The 16,985-nt window shown below is 38.5% G+C and overlaps 1 pseudogene; it reads left to right on the forward strand.

The window, feature by feature from the left end:
* Positions 1–2,288: 2,288 nt before the first annotated feature.
* Positions 2,289–3,722, forward strand: LOC122684270 (annotated as a pseudogene).
* Positions 3,723–16,985: the final 13,263 nt, after the last annotated feature.

The raw sequence follows: 16,985 nt of genomic DNA on the forward strand, positions 1-16,985 counted from the left end.
TTTCCCTAACTGCAAGCGCCCTTTGTCCTGTAAGTAACAGATTCACAGATTCCAGAGATGAGGGTGTGGAACTCTCTGGGGGGCATTATTCTCTCAACTACAGAATCTTTTTCATTCTACTTTGGCTCCCAATTTCTCTCCTACTAAATGAACTTCTTTTTCTCTCCTGATTTCTTTCCCTTAAATATGCAGGCCTATTTTAGAATGTCTCGTTAAAGCAAATAAACTTCTCTTTGGACTTTACATCTCTCTCCAATTACCATCTCACCAGGTTTTACTCTTTAACAGCAGTCTTTTGAAAGTTTCTTTCACTCACTCTTTCCATTCCTTCCCTCTGAATCAATCTCCAGCTCATTTTATTCCCCAGGGAGATTTTATAGCTAGTAACCCCAGAGATCTCTCTGGACTAAAGTCCAGAGAACACTCCCTCCCATAGTATGCTGAACCCTCTCAATAGCAATTAAAATACCTTCCTTCTTGAAGTTACCATTGAGCTTGGATTTCATGTTACCACATTTCCTCCGATCCTTGCAGGTTAATCTTTTCCTAGTTCATTTTTTTTTTTTTTTTTAAATTTTCTATCTAGCTTAGTCTTGAACTTTTCTCCATTCCTACAAAACTGTTTCTCCCTAGGTAATCTCATTCACTTGCTCTAAGTATGGTCTATATGTCTTTTCTTTCTTTCTGGAAAAAAAGAAAACTATATATATACACACACACATATATATATATAATATTTATTTAGAGAAAATGGATGATAATTGTTCATGCCTCTGTTTCAATGAGGTTATATGTGGAAATTTTCTGTGTCAGTGAATGCATATCTATCTCATTTCTATGGCAATGCAACATTATGGACATACCATAATTAATATAACTAGCTTATTGAGAAACTCCAATTTTCTATTTTTTCTATTATAACAGCATTTTGGTAAATGTGTAATATGTAGTGACAAACATTTTATCAGTGAGGAATACCAGAGGAGGATATTGAATTCATTTCAGAAGAAAAATCATAGATATTGTACTGTTAACACTGTTTTGATCTGAAGTCCTTTCCGTCAGCAGAGTCCAGCAGTTCGCTAACTTACTTCCCTATGCATTAAAGGACCTGAAGTCACAAGAAAGGGAGTAAGTAGTTATGCAATCACACTGGAAAGTAGTCAGTTTCCAACTACGTTCTCTTTTTTTTGGAGAGGAGGTACTTCCTCTTTCCTTGGAGCTTTTCCATAAGAATGCCCCTTCAAGAAAAGAAGAAATATTCCAATAATATACGCGTGTACAGTGATAAATTCTTTCTATATGCTTTGTCAAACTTGTATAGAAGTGATGACAATTTTTTTGAGCAACAACTTAGGCTGAAACTCAGGATTTATACGGTCACATCTCTGATGATATCTGCTTTTCTCATGAAAAGCAGCTGATATCCAGCATAGCAGTGGTTTTGCTAAAGATACATCTTCTGCCCTGTGACTTAGGTGAGCCTTAGGAAGCCACCCTGTTTACCTCTGAGAAGGTTAGAAATAGTCCCTCCAAATTCCTGTCTGAACTGTTTGTCCCCACTGATCAATGGGAACAAAAGCTTTTGAATCCAGTTTTCCTTAAGATGCCCTTGAATTTGAACTTTGGCTGACTCAGCCCCAGCTGGCACAGTGTACCTCCTTAGGTGTCTTCCAGAAAAGCAGGCTGACCTCAAGTGAAACATCCACCTTCCAAGAACATACAAGTTGAGGGAATTTCTGAACCTTTTTTCTTTTCCAGGATCTCAAGGCTCAGATAATAATAAACATTGTCAAGAATAGAAATAGTTGAGCATGAATACTCACACATGATTTTTAAACAAAGTGGCAGAAGCAATTTAATGAAGAAATGTATTAAATAAATCATATTGGAAAAAATGGACATGTGTAAGCAAGCAAACAAACAGCAATCTTCATTAAAACTACATTGTATTTAAAACATTGACATATAGGTCCAAGTGTAAAAAGCATAATTATGATTTCGGAAAACACTGGATAAGACAATGTGACCTAAGATTAGGCAGAGTTTGTAGATATGACTCCAAAGAGCACAATTCATTAAAAACATAATCAAGACAGTATGCTTCAGCTAGATTAAAATCACTTGATTTCTGAAAGACCTTGTTAAGAGGATGAAAAGGCAAACCACAGACTGGGGGCAAATATCAGCAAATCACACAACCGACCAAGGACTTGTTTCCATAATCATAAAATATTTTCTAAATGATACCGTAAGAATACAATTCAGCTAGAACATGAGCAAAAGACATGAAAGACGTCAGGGAAGAGAATATGAAATACCAAGTCTTCACAGGAAAGTTGTTGACATCGTTGTCCATCATGGAAATGCAAACTGAAGCCATGATAAGGTACCACTTATTCCTGAAGAATTACATGTGCTTGCGCGCCAAGTTGCTTCAGTTGCGCTTGACTCTTTGTGATGCCATGGACTGTAGCCCGCCAGGCTCCTCTGTCCATGAGTTTCTCCAGGCAAGAACACTGGAGTGGGTTGCCATGCCCTCGTCCAGGGGATCTTCCTGACCCAGGGATCAAACTCTTAATCTCCTACATTGGCAGGTAGTTTCTTTCCCACTAGTGAGTGTGTGTGTGTGTGTGTATGATAAATATATATGATTCACACACACACACACACACACACTAAGTTCTGATGAGGATATGGAACAACGAGATCCTGATGCATTGCTTGGGAGATATGGGATCATTACAGCTACTCTGGAGACTGCTTGGAGATTTTTTTTTTTTTTCTGTTTTTGCACTCACTAGAGTTCATTTCATTGAATTGATCTAAATATTTTATTTAAAGAAATATCTGAAGATTACAGTTTATTATTAATGGGAAAAATATAAACATACATATTTAAAGACCATTTTGTAGTGACATATGGGAAATAGATTTCTCCAATAACACGATTAGTTTTGTTGTGCTACTAGTGGAATACCTCCTGCAGAAGCATGTTTTTACCTTCAAATCTGAGCACGTTACCCTCACATAAAAAAAAAAAAAAAAAAAAAAAAAAAAAAAAGGATAATTGAAAAACAAGAAAACTTTGATTAGTTTAAATTTGTGGTAGACCACTTCTGATTTGTTGAAGAGCAAGTTCTTTTCCAGTCCCCAAGACATCTAACACCCATGCAGAGGAATTAAATGTAGATGCCCTTCTTCAGATGGCTGATAATTTACATGTGAATGAGTCCAGCAAGATTGAGAGTTTGAACTACTTTTGTGACCAGGAAGAAAAGTTTAGATTTGAAACGGTGTTTATTTGGCAATTTGCTCCTGCTTCTGGAGATATGTATGAGCTATCTACAAATGCACAAGAAAAGAAGCATTATGCAAGTATTATAAAGACATGGTAAAAAAAGCTATTAAGAGAACACTCAAGAATGGACATTGTCGTCTATGGTATGTGGTTTTGTGTGGCTGTGTATCTGAATTTGAGGGCTTACAAAACAAAGTCAAATACCGACAACACTTCAAGGAACATCCAGATAAAACAAGGGAAGACACTGTTACACTCTCTCAAAACTGAACTGGGTTTTGAGCAAAAACATGGCCGCTACTCTGTTTGGAAAAATAACATCTCAGCTATACAGGAAGCTTTGCAAACCTTCCTTAAGGCCAAAGAGCTACAGCTTGGGTTTTCTAAGTCCAGTTACATATTCTTGGCAATTTCTTATTGAGCTGAATATGTGCTATATGTTCCAGCAATTATATTCCTGGGTATTTATAATAGAAAAATGAAGATATCTCTACTTAACACTCATATCATGAAGTTGAGCAAGATGTGATTTGCCCATATAATATGCAGTTACCAGATGACTCAGGCTTCCCTGATAGCTCAGCTGGTAAAGAATCCGCCAGCAATGCGGGAGACCTAGGTTCAATCCCTGGGTTGGGAAGATTCCTTGGAGAAGGAAAAGGCTACCCACTCCAGTATGCTGACCTAGAGAATTCCATGGACTGTAGTCCATGAGGTCATAAAGAGTCGGACACGAATGAGCTACTTTCACTCTTCACTACCAGATGACTCAACAAGTAGATAAGAAACACTCAGTTCAGTTCAGTTCAGTACAGCCGCTCAGTCGCGTCCGACTCTGCGGCCCCATGGACTGCAGCAGACACACAGGGTGAAGACAATCGTTCATAGGAGTGTCAGTCATAACAGCCCCAAGCTAAACAACTTAAATTTCCACTGAATGATAAATAAATAAAAGATGGTATAGACATAACAGAATATTATTCAGAAATAAAAATGGAATGGAAGTCTGTAGCGTGCTAAAATGTGAAGTTTGGTGTCATTACTTTTCAATTGAAAGAAACCAGAAGGTCATCTATTGTATGGCTCCACTTATATTAAACACACAGAATAGAAAAATCCAGGGAGACAGAAAGTAGAAAGTAATTCTTGATTTCCTAACATTGTATGAGCTTTTTGAGTAGGGAAATGGAGGGAGGCCATGATGGGCATGGGGTTTCTTTTTGGAGTGAAAAAGGTTTAAAATTAGTTTATGGTGATGGGTTACACAATTCTGTGAGTATCCTGAAATTCACTGAATGCTATATTCCAAATGGGTGACTTGAGGATACGCCAAGCCTATCTCTGAAAAGTTGTTTAAAACAGCTTATATGCTTTTTCATTTAATTTTTATAACATTCTTTAAATGACAAAATTGTAATGCTGGAGAAAATTCCATAGTTGCCAGGGTGTAGGATTGGGAGGAAAGACTATATAAAAGTGGTGTATAGATGTCATATTGCTGGTCTTGATACATGTACAATAGTTTTGTACAATGTTATCATTTAAGGAAGCTTGGTCAAAGGCATGTGGGGATGCTGTTTTTTTCTACTTCTCTTGAATTTAAACAATTTCAAATTTAAAAGTTTCTAAAAAGCTAACTCTTTAAGAGACTGAATCTTATTTTTGAGAAAGAAACTTTCTGACATGTTATGTGTCAAAATTGTTTGAAGTCAAAACCAGCTGAACAATTGTATTACTGATATTTCAGTCTGTTAGTTCTTCTTTTTCACAGCTTAAGCCTTGAGGTTGGTCCTGCTATGTCCACACATTTATCTGTTAGAAGTTTAAAGTTTTCAGCTTCAGAGAACATCACTTTCAATGCTTAGGGAAAATATTGTCAAAAATCCTGGAGATTTAAGGAAAGAATACAACATATTTAGCCACACACTTTCTAGTTTAAAATAAATAAATAAAAAGGAAAATATGTAACTCACATTCCCAACCTCACGAAAAGGCAGAAATTAAGTGGTGTGAAGCATCACCGTGCTAGAAATAGATCATTTCTTGTGTTTTGTCCCCTTGATGGTAGTTTAGTCGTTAAGTCATGTCTGATTCTTGCAACTCCATGGACTGCCAGGCTCCTCTGTCCATGGGATTCTCCAGGCAAGAATGCTGGAGTGGGTTGCCATTTCCTTCTCCAGGGGATCTTCCAGGCCCAGGAATCGAACCCAGAGCTCCTGCATTGTAGGCAGATTATTTCCAACTGAGCTACTAGGGAAGCCCTTTGCCCCCTTAGGGTATTTTAAAACAATAAAATGAGTTAGCTCATATATGTATCCTCTTCGTTAGATCTACATGTCGATTTATTGATTAGTCCTTCACGGCATCTGTGTGATCATGTGAGCTTGAAGAAAAAATAAAAAGGAGACTAAAAAGTGATACCCGCTGAGCCTGCCAATTCAAAAGCATCTTTGACAGTTACAGGAGAAAACAGCCACGCCGTCAGAAAGGCTTTGACGGCATTAAGTGAACCACATTGACAGGATATCATGCAGCATCTGGCGGGCTGTTTCAGATGAACGCTCTCATTTTCCTGTCAATGTGCTTACGTGCAATGCATTCTGTGGACTGTCTTGGTTTCCCACAGCTCCTTGAAAGCAGGGGACCGGTACCTTGAGCAGAATCACTGCTCAGCTTTTTATCAACTGCCTTCCAAAGGAAACGTGACCGTCTGAGAGGTGACAGTGAAAAATTCTGAGTTTTAGCCCAAATTGCTGGTCAAAAGAAAGTTCCATTGCCCCAATGACAGGTTAACAAAACAGGCAAAAGGAATTTTTTTCCCTATACTTCTGTACTTTTTGGAATACTGTCTCTCTTTTTTTTTTAGGGACATTGTTATGGAAATTCACTTATCTCTGCTCCAAGAAAAGGAGAACAGGGTGAAAAACTACTTTCCAAGTGTGATTTTTTTTTTTTTTTTTTGACTGCTTACCTTACTCCCTATCTTATGATAGACTCTCTGGTCCTTCCACACACAGAGAAGTAATAGTTACTGAACTACTGGACTCTCTGGTGTGATCACAGGATCAGAATATTTAGTATCGTAATTTGGGACTATGTTAAATATTCTATGGCATTCTCCACTGACCAGTTATTTATTACAGCCTATTACATAGTTATTAAAATGCTTTTATAGTAGAAACAATAGAAAAATGGAACTATTCAATAGGAGAGCTGCTATACTAATTACAGGGAATCCAGAATACTGCATTGCCATGAAAACGAGGTAAATATCCACATGCTAATATGGAAAATTTCCATGCTGTGATTTCAGTAAAAAGCAGAAGTAAATAATTATCAGATCTTTTCCCTAAGTAAGCAAGAAAATATGTTTGCTTCTTTCTTTTCCGGAAGAGTTATAAGAGAATTAAAACAGTGATCATCTTTAGGGGAATAAACTGGGAACTGGGCTAGGGTTATTTCTTTCACTTTCCATCTCACTCCTTTCTAAATGGTTTAAATATTTTAGCTATGCATGCATAGCACTTTTTTATATTAACTAGCATTGTCCAGGAAGAAAGAATACAGACAACTGTTCACTTCATTCATTGTGTTCTCTTTCTTAAAACAAATAAAAAAGAACCACAAGCCTGTTTGCTGCAAAAATTTGAGACATTCTATTTATTCACAGTTGCGTCCCTCACACTTGGCACACATTAGGAACTTAATAAATGTTCATTTCATAAATAAACAATAAAAATGAATAAATATATTTAAAATGGCATTGAAGTTAAAAGGTCTCTTTAAGTGCAAAATAAACAGATTCAATTATACTTATTTTTAGCATGTACTTTCCCAGAGTGTTAACCCTGCCTGATAAGAAGTGAAGACATTCCCATTAATGAAACACTTTTAATGCTGAACTCATTATGAAGTGCGTCATTGGCTCAGTCAGTAAATATGTCAATACTAATGCCTAGTATGAGCTAGATGGATGAACTAAAGAGATAAGCATGCACAAATGTGTATATGAGCTTTAAATTATCATATGAATACAATCCTAAATTTATTTTGGGATAAAGAGTTGTAAGAGAGTGAGAATTCACTTACACTGACCTTCCAAAGAAAGTCTTCCTGATTAAACTCCACAGAGACTTAAATCTAGAGTCTACCTTTACATGTGGGGAAGGCCTTTCAAAGTCATGACAGTTTGGGTTGAGAAGAACTTCCCAGATGACGCTAGTGGCAAGGAACTCGCCTGACAATGCAGGAGACAGAAGAAACGCGAGTTTGACCCTGGGGTCTGGAAGATACCCTGGAGGAGGAAATGGCAATCCATTCTAGCATTCTTGCTGGGAAAATCCCATGGACAGAGCATCATGGAGGGCTACAGTCCATGGGGTCGCAAAGAGACACAACTGAAGGGAGTGAGCACACACACTCACACACACACTCTCACACACACTCACACACTCACACACACTCACACACACACACACACACACACACACACACACACACACACAGAGCGTGTCCCCAGAGACTGTGATCCCCAGAGACTGTGAGCAGGGCCTGTAACTGAACTGTGGCATGTAGCGCCAGAGAGATCACAGTGGCCAGTCCCAACAGAGTTGCGGGACACTTGGAAAACTCATTCTTCAGTCTAAGAGCAATTGGAAGCCATGGAAGAGTTTTAAGAATGGGCATAATTTGCCAAATGTCTTCTCTGTATTAATGAATTCAACCATGTAGGGTTTTATTCCTTAGACTGGTGATATAATCGACTATATAATTGATTTTTGAATATTGAAAAGTTAGCATTTTGGAAAGAAACCTGACTTGTTAGCGGCATGTTATGCTTCCAGTTCAGTTCCTCAGTCGTATCCAACTCTTTGCAACCCCATGAGCTCCATGCCAGGCTTGCCTATCCGTCACCAACTCCTGGAGCTTGCTTAAACTCATGTCTATCGAGTCGGTGATGCCATCCAACCATCTCATCCTCAGCCTCAGCCCTTACAATGAATATTCAGAACTGATTTCCTTTAGGATTAACTGGTTTGATCTCCTTGCAGTCCAAGGGACTCTCAAGAGTCTTCTCCAACACCACAGTTCAAAAGCATCAATTCTTCAGTGCTCAGCTTTCTTTGTGATCCAACTCGCATATCCGTACATGACCACTGGAAAAATCAAAACTTTGACTAGATGGACCTTTGTTGGCAAAGTAATGTCTCTGTTTTTTAACATGCTGTCTAGGGTGGTTATAACTTTTCTTACAAGGAGCAGGTGCCTTTTAGTTTCATGGCTGCCATCACCATCTGCAGTGATTTTGGAGCACAAGAAAATAAAGTATCACTGTTTTCATTGTTTCCCCAGACTTGCCTATCCATCATCAACTACTGGAGCTTGCTTAAACTCATGTCTATCGAGTCAGTGATGCCATCCAACCATCTCATCCTCTGCCGTCCCCTTCTCCTCCCGCCTTCGATCTTTCCCAGCATCAGGGTCTTTTCAAATGAGTCAGTTCTTCGCATCAGATAGCTATAGTATTGGAGTTTCAGCTTCAACCTCAGTCCTTACAATGAATAAACAATCACTTCATTCTTGCCATGAAGTGATGGGACCAGATGCCATGATCTTAGTTTTCTGAAAGTTGAGTTTTAAGCCAACTTTTTCACTCTCCTCTTTCACTTTCATCAACAGACTCTTCAGTTCCTCTTCACTTTCTGCTATAAGGGTGGTGTCATCTGCATATCTGAGGTTATTTATATTTCTCCCAGCAATCTTGATTCCAGGTTGCACTTCATCCAACCAGCCTGGCATTTCTCATGATGTACTCTGCATATGAGTTAAATAAACAGGGTGAAAATATACAGCCTTGACGTACTGCTTTCCTGATTTGGAACCAGTTCATTGTTCCATGTCTGGTTCTAACTGTTGCTTCTGGAATGGGTAGGCCAGAATACTGGAGTGGGTAGCCTTTCCCTTTTCCAGGGGATCTTCCCAACCCAGGGTTTGAACCCAGGTCTCCCACATTGCAGGTGAATTCTTTACCAGCTGAGCCACAAAGGAAACATGATATTCTTTAGATATCTATTTGTCTATGTATGTATGTGTGTATCCATCCATCCATCTAAATTTATACCAATATAAATTTATATCAATCTATCTATACACATAAAACTGGATTTGATTTGCTATCACTTATGCTAAGAATTTTTGTGTCTAAGCTTTTACAAGATAATATTCTATAGTTTTTTTTTTTTTTGGTAGATTTTTTGTCTAGTTTTAAGATCAGGGCAAAGCTGGTGTCATGAGATGACTTGAAAAATGTTCATTCCTATTCTATCTCTGGTGCAGACTGTGCTGAGTTACTATTTCTTCTTTTACGTTTGGTAGGATTGAATCTTCCTGAGGGACTTTGGGTGTGTGTAGTTGTCAAGGCTCCCTTTTATCTGAGCTGCTAAATTCATGTGCTGGTAGGCGTTTGTAGTGTTCGTGGTGATTCTTGTAAAGTCTCTGGGATCTCTTCTCATTATCCTCTACAGGACTCCTGATATCAGCCATTTGTATCTCCTCATTTTTTTTCTTTTTTGTCAGTTTTGATAAAAGGTCATCATTTCATTGTTATTTTTAAAATGGTAGGTTTCGGTTTGATTTTTTTAAGTTATTTTTGCTTTTGATTTCTTTGATTTCTGTTCTACTTCATTTTCTTCCTTCTGTTCGTTTTGGGTTTATTTTGTTATCCACTTTCTAGTTTCTTGATGTGGAAGCTGATATTATTAATTTGAAGCACCTCCATTATCTTTTAAATGAACTTCAGATAGGAAGATATGTCTTATTACTGACATTTACAGATCCTAGTGCTCTTAAATCCTTTGTATAGATCCACATTTCCATCTGGCCTAACTTTCTTTTGATTGAATGACTTTCTAAATATTTCATTGCTTACTTGTGATGAGTTTGTTAATCGTCTGTACATCAAACATTCAATATCACCTTTATTTTAAAAAACTGACTGGGTATAGAATCCTGCTTTTCTTCTTATTTTACTATAAATGTGGTCATCCTTGGTTTTCTAACTAGGATTTTTGATGAGAAGTCACCTGTAGTACTTTTCCTTTTTCGTATGTACGTAGGTCTTTTTGGATGATATTTTTTAAATAATTTTCTGTAGACTTAAACAATTTTATTTTGAGCAATTCTGTATTTTCCTTCATATCTCAGCTGCTTATGGTTCATTGAGCTTTTTGCATCTGTGTATTTACAGCTTTTATTTTATTTTTTAGTCCATGCCATGCAGCACACAGGATCTCAGATCCCTGTCCAGGGATTGAGCTTGTATATCCTGCACAGGAGGCTCAGAGTCTTAACCACTGGACTACCAGAGAAGTCCCAAGGAGAAGAACTAAAGAGCCTCTTGATGAAAGTGAAAGAGGAGAGTGAAAAAGTTGGCTTGAAACTCAACATTCAGAAAACTAAGATCATGGCATCTGGTCCCATCACTTCATGGCAAATAGATGGGGATACAATGGAAACAGTGACAGACTTTATTTTGGGGGGCTCCAAAATCACTGCAGATGGTGACTGCAGCCATGAAATTTAAAGACACCTGCTCCGTGGAAGAAAAGTTATGATGCATATTAAAAAGCAGAGACATTACTTTGCCAACAAAGGTCCATCTAGTCAAAGCTATGATTTTTGCAGTGGTCATGTATGGATCTGAGACTTGGGCTATAAAGAAAGCTGAGCACCACAGAATTGATGCTTTTGAACTGTGGTGCTGAAGACTCTTGAGAGTCCCTTGGACTGCAAGGAGATCCAACCAGTCCATCCTAAAGGAGATCAGTCCTGGGTGTTCATTGGAAGGACTGATGCTGAAGCTGAAACTCCAGTACTTTGGCCACTTGATGCGAAGAGGTGACTCCTTTGAAAAGACCCTGATGCTGAGAATGATTGAAGGCAGGAGGAGAAGGGGACGACAGAGGATGAGATGGTTGGAGGGCATCACTGACTTGATGGACATGGGTTTGGGTGGACTCCGGAAGCTGGCGATGGACAGGGAGGTCTGCTGCGGTTCAGTTCTGTTCAGTCCCTCAGTCGTGACCAGACATGACTGACGGACTGAACTGAACTGAATTTACAGTTTTTATTAATTCGGATAATAATTGGCCATATTTCTTCACACAGTTTTCTGTATCCCCCTTTTTCTAGAGTTCCAATATATTCAGTTTCAGTATATATTTGGCCTCCTGATGCTTCCTATCTTACTGAGTCTCTGTACATTTTTTCTCACTTTAGGTTTTTTCTGATAGAATTTTTTTTCCTACATCCTGAGTTCATACGTCTTTTGGTTTGGAATGTCTAACATACTTTTAATCCCACTCAATATATATTTTACATGATACATTTAGTCTTAGAATTTTGATTTGAGTATTTTGGGCATGCATATCAGTTCTTGACATGCAGCCTATATTCAAAATAGCTTCTTTCAGGTCTTTACCCACTAATTGCATTTTCTGTTCCTTTTTACAATCTGTTTCTATTGGTTGACTGGTCTCGTTGTGGGTCATCTTTCCTGCTCCATTGCATGCCTGACTTTTCATATATGTAATTCTATTTCTTTATGGCTGTGCTGGGTCGTTGCTGTTGCATGGGCTTTCCTCTAGTTACAGTGAGTGTGGCCTACAGTCTAGTTGTGGTAGCAGGCTTCTCACTGTGGGGCCTTCTCTCGTGGAGGAGCGCGGGCTTTATGGCCTGTGGGCTTCAGTAATTGCAGTGCGTAGGCTCAATAGCTATGGCTCCCGGGGTCTAGAGCCCCGGTCAGTAGCTGTGGGGTATAAGCTCAGTTACCCTGCAGCCTGTACTTTCTTCCTGGATCAGGGATCGAACCCATACGCCCTGCATTGGCTGGTGGGTTATTTACCACTGAGCCACCTGGGAAGCCCCCTTAGTCATCTTAACTTGGTCATATTTTCTCAATCTGGTGGAATCAGAGCCTTATTTTCCATTAATCTATATTTTTTTTAAAAAAAGTCTCTTTTGCCTACACGCCTTTTTTTGAAGATTCAGAATCATCTTGTCAAGAATTCATTCCTGATCGCATATGCCTTTTAACACAGCAAAAACACACAGTCTCCATAGAATACTAATTAATAATAGTGAAGTTGGAAATTTAGTTGGAAGAATCTGCCTGCAATGCAGGAGACCCCGGTTTGATTCCTGGGTCAGGTCGAGCTGCTGGAGAAGAGAAAGGCTGCCCACTTCAGTATTCTGGCCTGGAGAATTCCATGGACTGTATACTCCATGGGGTCGCAAAGAGTTGGACACGACTGAGCGACTTTCACTTCACTTCACTACAGTGGTTTCAGGTACGTCTTAATAAACATAAAAAGACCGCTACTCAGTCCGTTCTTGAGGCTTTATGGATGCCTTCTTCTCCTGTATTTCCGTCATGCTATGCAAGCTCTTACCGTAAAAAACAACCTCAAATTCCTGGGCTTCCAAATTAACTGTATACTCTTTATCACCTTATTAAGGGAAAGCACATGCATTCCATTTTGCACCAACTTTAAAAGGGAAGGATGAAGCAGAAATCCAAAACAAACTGGAGTTAACAACTGTCATAAATAAAAATTGCGAGGAGGTGGGGAGAGTCCTGAAGCAGTTTTCACAGCCATTTAATAAAGAAAAGCTTCCCAGTTGACTCATATATTTATGACACAGATGGGTAAGGTGATTATTCCAAATTCCTGGCAGTAAAAACTAGACTACACCCCCACAGGATCCCGCCATTTGTTTTCTCTCTCTGAGTGCATTAATAACACTCCTTTTTTGTAGAAAGTGTCCAACGTTAGTCACCTTTCCAAAGTTGTGCCCTTAACAGTTATACAACCACGTTCAGTGGCTGCGATGGAGTAGTTGCAGGTGGGTCAAAATGACCTGGGGGAGGAAGAGAACAGTAGACGGCACAGATGGATTTTTTCTCTTTATTGGACCAGATAGCCTGAGTGGCACTCAGAAAAGCACCCAGGGATGTAGGAACACAGCTCCGATTGGCTGTGATGAGATCCATCCCCGTCAGTCCCTTCACGTTGGGCAGTAATCTTCTCATGTACTTTTATGCACAACAAAGTGTTTGATCAATAAAGTGAAAATCCTGCCTCCACCACCTTATTGTCTTCTTAAAATGGCATTTTAAGTTATCTTTATGATCTGATTTTAAGTGTTCAAAATGTCCTGGGAAAAACTGTCAAAACCAACAGCAATTCTTTAAAACTTTTATCTGCATACACCACAAACATACTGGGAAACGTGCATTTTTTAAATAAATTGGAATATATTATTGTAGCAGGAAAGTAAAGAGGGTTCCCAGGTGGCAGAGCTGTAAAAAGTCCACCTGGCATTGCAGGAGACCCCAGAGTCATGGGCTTGATTCCCGGGTCGGGAAGATCCCTTGGAGAAGGAAATGGGAACCCATTCCAGTATTCTTGCCTAGAAAATACCATGGATAAAGGATCCTAGCAGGCTATAGTCCATGGCGTTGCAAAGAGTCAGACACGACTGAGCACACAGGAAAGTAAAACTTAAAAAAAATAGATTTCATCTTAGTATTTTTAATAAAAAGAAAGAAAAAAATTAATTTTTAATGCATGGATAAAAATGTAAGTAGACTTCAGCAAATGATAAAAACAAATTCTGTGTCATGATGCTATCAAGACAATAAGAGAGGTCACCCCTAAATTCAGTCCTCTCAATATAATAAAGGCCATATATTACAAGCCCACAGTTGACATCACATTCAATGATAAAAGTTTGAAAACCTTTCCTCTTATATTACTAACAAGACAGAAGTGCTCATTGTCATCACTTCTATTTCAAAGCACTGGGTAATATCAAGAGCAATCAGGCAAGAGAAAGAAATAAAAGGCATCCAGAAGAAAGCAGATGACCAGCAGATATTTCTGACTAAATGGATGGAAGAAGAAGTTAAGAGCTTAATCTATTTCCCTTGTTAATGAAGGCAAAATGTATTGCTGGCAAGGGCAGTGTTCTAAAATCATGAATCATCATAGCAAAAGTGCAATTGCTGGAAAGATGGAAGATTAACCTTAGGATACACCAGGTCTCAGTCACCCAGATAAATAAAAAATAGATAATAAATGCACCTTGGTTTAAAAAAAAGGGCCAAATATCGTTATAAGAGACTGGGAAAATAATAGCTTCAAATTAGTCTAAAGGAACTTCTGAGCCTCTTGGCTTGTGCATTTATGGGTGCTTTGCATATGGCATATACTGGGCTTTAACATGATTCCAAAGTTCAACTATTAATCTGCTTTATCTTTTAATATTCCAAACACAAAAGAAAATATTGACTTCATATTTAGTTTACCACACAGAAAAATGCACTTAAGTGCAAGTATATGTAGCTTCAATTGAATACATAGGCTTCCCTGTGAACGAAGCAAAAATTTAGTCAAGGGAATATTACCTTGACATTTTTTTCCTAATAGTAATGATAAATTGCTATCATGATAAGTGATAAATTCAGAAAACTAAGATCATGGCTTCTGGTCCCATCACTTTATGGGAAATAGATGGGGAGACAGTGGAAACAGTGTCAGACTTTATTTTGGGAGGCTCCAAAATCACTGCAGATGATGATTGCAGCCATGAAATGAAAAGACACTCTTTGGAAGGAAAGTTATGACCAACCTAGACAGCATATTAAAAAGCAGACACATTACTTTGCCAACAAAGGTCCATCTAGTCAAGGTTATGGTTTTTCCAGTGGTCATGTATGGATGTGAGAGTTGGACTGGGAAGAAAGCTGAGCACCGAAGAATTGATGCTTTTGAACTGTGGTGTTGGAGAAGACTCTTGAGAGTCCCTTGGACTGCAAGGAGATCCAACCAGTCCATCCTAAAGGAGATCGGTCCTGGGTGTTCATTGGAAGGACTAATGCTGAAGCTGAAACTCCAATACTTTGGCCACCTGATGCAAAGAAGTGACTCATTTGAAAAGACCCTGATGCTGGGAGGGATTGGGGGCAGGAGGAGAAGGGGACGACAGAGGATTCGATGGCTGGATGGCATCACCGACTCGATGGACATGAGTTTGAGTAAACTCCGGGAGTTGGGGATAGACAGAGAGGCCTGGCGTGCTGCGATTCATGGGGTCGCAAAGAGTCGGACACGACTGAGTGACTGAACTGAACTGAATGATAAATTGCACGGTGTCATCTGCATTCCTGTGACATATCACTTTTATAACCCTTAATGTGCAGCTACAAGACGTCAAAGTGAGAAGCACAGGTGGTAGCTATGTACAGAGACTTTTTTCTAACTGAGAACCTAACAGGAATTAAAATCACAGCCCTGGCCTCATAATCACCTTTCTAACCTCCAGAGCTAAGTGACCCAGACTATAGAGACTACTGAAGATACTTGCTGAGCTATTAGGTTGATGAATGGGAAGCATTTCAGAATATGGCATCTTGTGAAAAATAATACAATAATACATGTAGTTGTCCATCCCAGTGGTACCAATTTATAGACAAGGCTAACTCAATAGTCTTTTTTTGCCCAGAGGCCAAGTACTGCTGAACTACTTCATTGCCAGAGAGACAGAAAATAAACACCTAATATATAACAGTGTTGTAATCAGGCTAAGACAAAGGCAGATTCTAGGCAGAATTTCAAAGCTCCGCTTTTACCACTACTATCAAAAATGAAAGAGAAAGAAAAATTTGCATTAGAATGCTATCCTAAACTATCATTTTTATAAATGACTTATTTAATCGATATAAATGTATCTATAAGGATATGACAGGGTATATCATCATAAGAAGAACATTTAATTTATTTTCTAGCATATATTAATAATGAAATGTAACATTTTTAAACTGTGTAGCAGCTATCAGCTTACATAAAATATATCCAGAGTGTTCTGCCTTGAGTTGTTAAAAATAAAAATTTTGACTCCTGAGTAACACACATATTGACAATTACATTTGAGCCACAATGAAGACCTTCAGTATGGGATTGTTGTTAAGTAGCGTGTAAACTTATTTGAGAGAAAATTTAGTAAAGAATGTCTTTTGTTAGCATTGCTTGAATTTGGTTTTGTTCTGCTGATCTTACAGGACTTTGATCAGTTCTTGAGAGAGAGAGGCTGGAATTTAGGCGATTACCACTTAGTTAGCTGAAATCCCTGGTGACATGACTAGCCAGCTATATTTTCCAGAAAAATCTGTAACTGAAAAAGAAAAAATTAAACACAAGTATTTTTAATAATTCTGTCACTAACACTACCTAAATTACATATGTTAAATACATATATAAAGTGTGCTTTATATATTTTGTATATATTTGCCTCAAATATATACATATGCATATGTGTGTATATACACATAAATATACATATATGTGTATATTTGTTGTTGTTCAGCTGTTCAGTCACGTCCATCTCTTTGCAACCCCATGGACTGCAGTACGCCAGGCTTCCCTGTCCTTCACTATCTCTTGGAGTTTGCTCAAACTCATGTCCATTAAGTCGAGAGAGAAAATATGTAATAAAATGCCGATAAACATAGTTACATAGTCACAGACTACAGATGTTCTTCAGTGAAAAGGGAATCTTTCCCCCCTTTCATATATTAATAGAAAGCTAGGCAAAATGAAAAGAAAGGAATACATCATTTGAACAA

This window comes from Cervus elaphus, chromosome 26 (assembly GCF_910594005.1).
Source record: "Cervus elaphus chromosome 26, mCerEla1.1, whole genome shotgun sequence".
Taxonomy (NCBI): domain Eukaryota; kingdom Metazoa; phylum Chordata; class Mammalia; order Artiodactyla; family Cervidae; genus Cervus; species Cervus elaphus.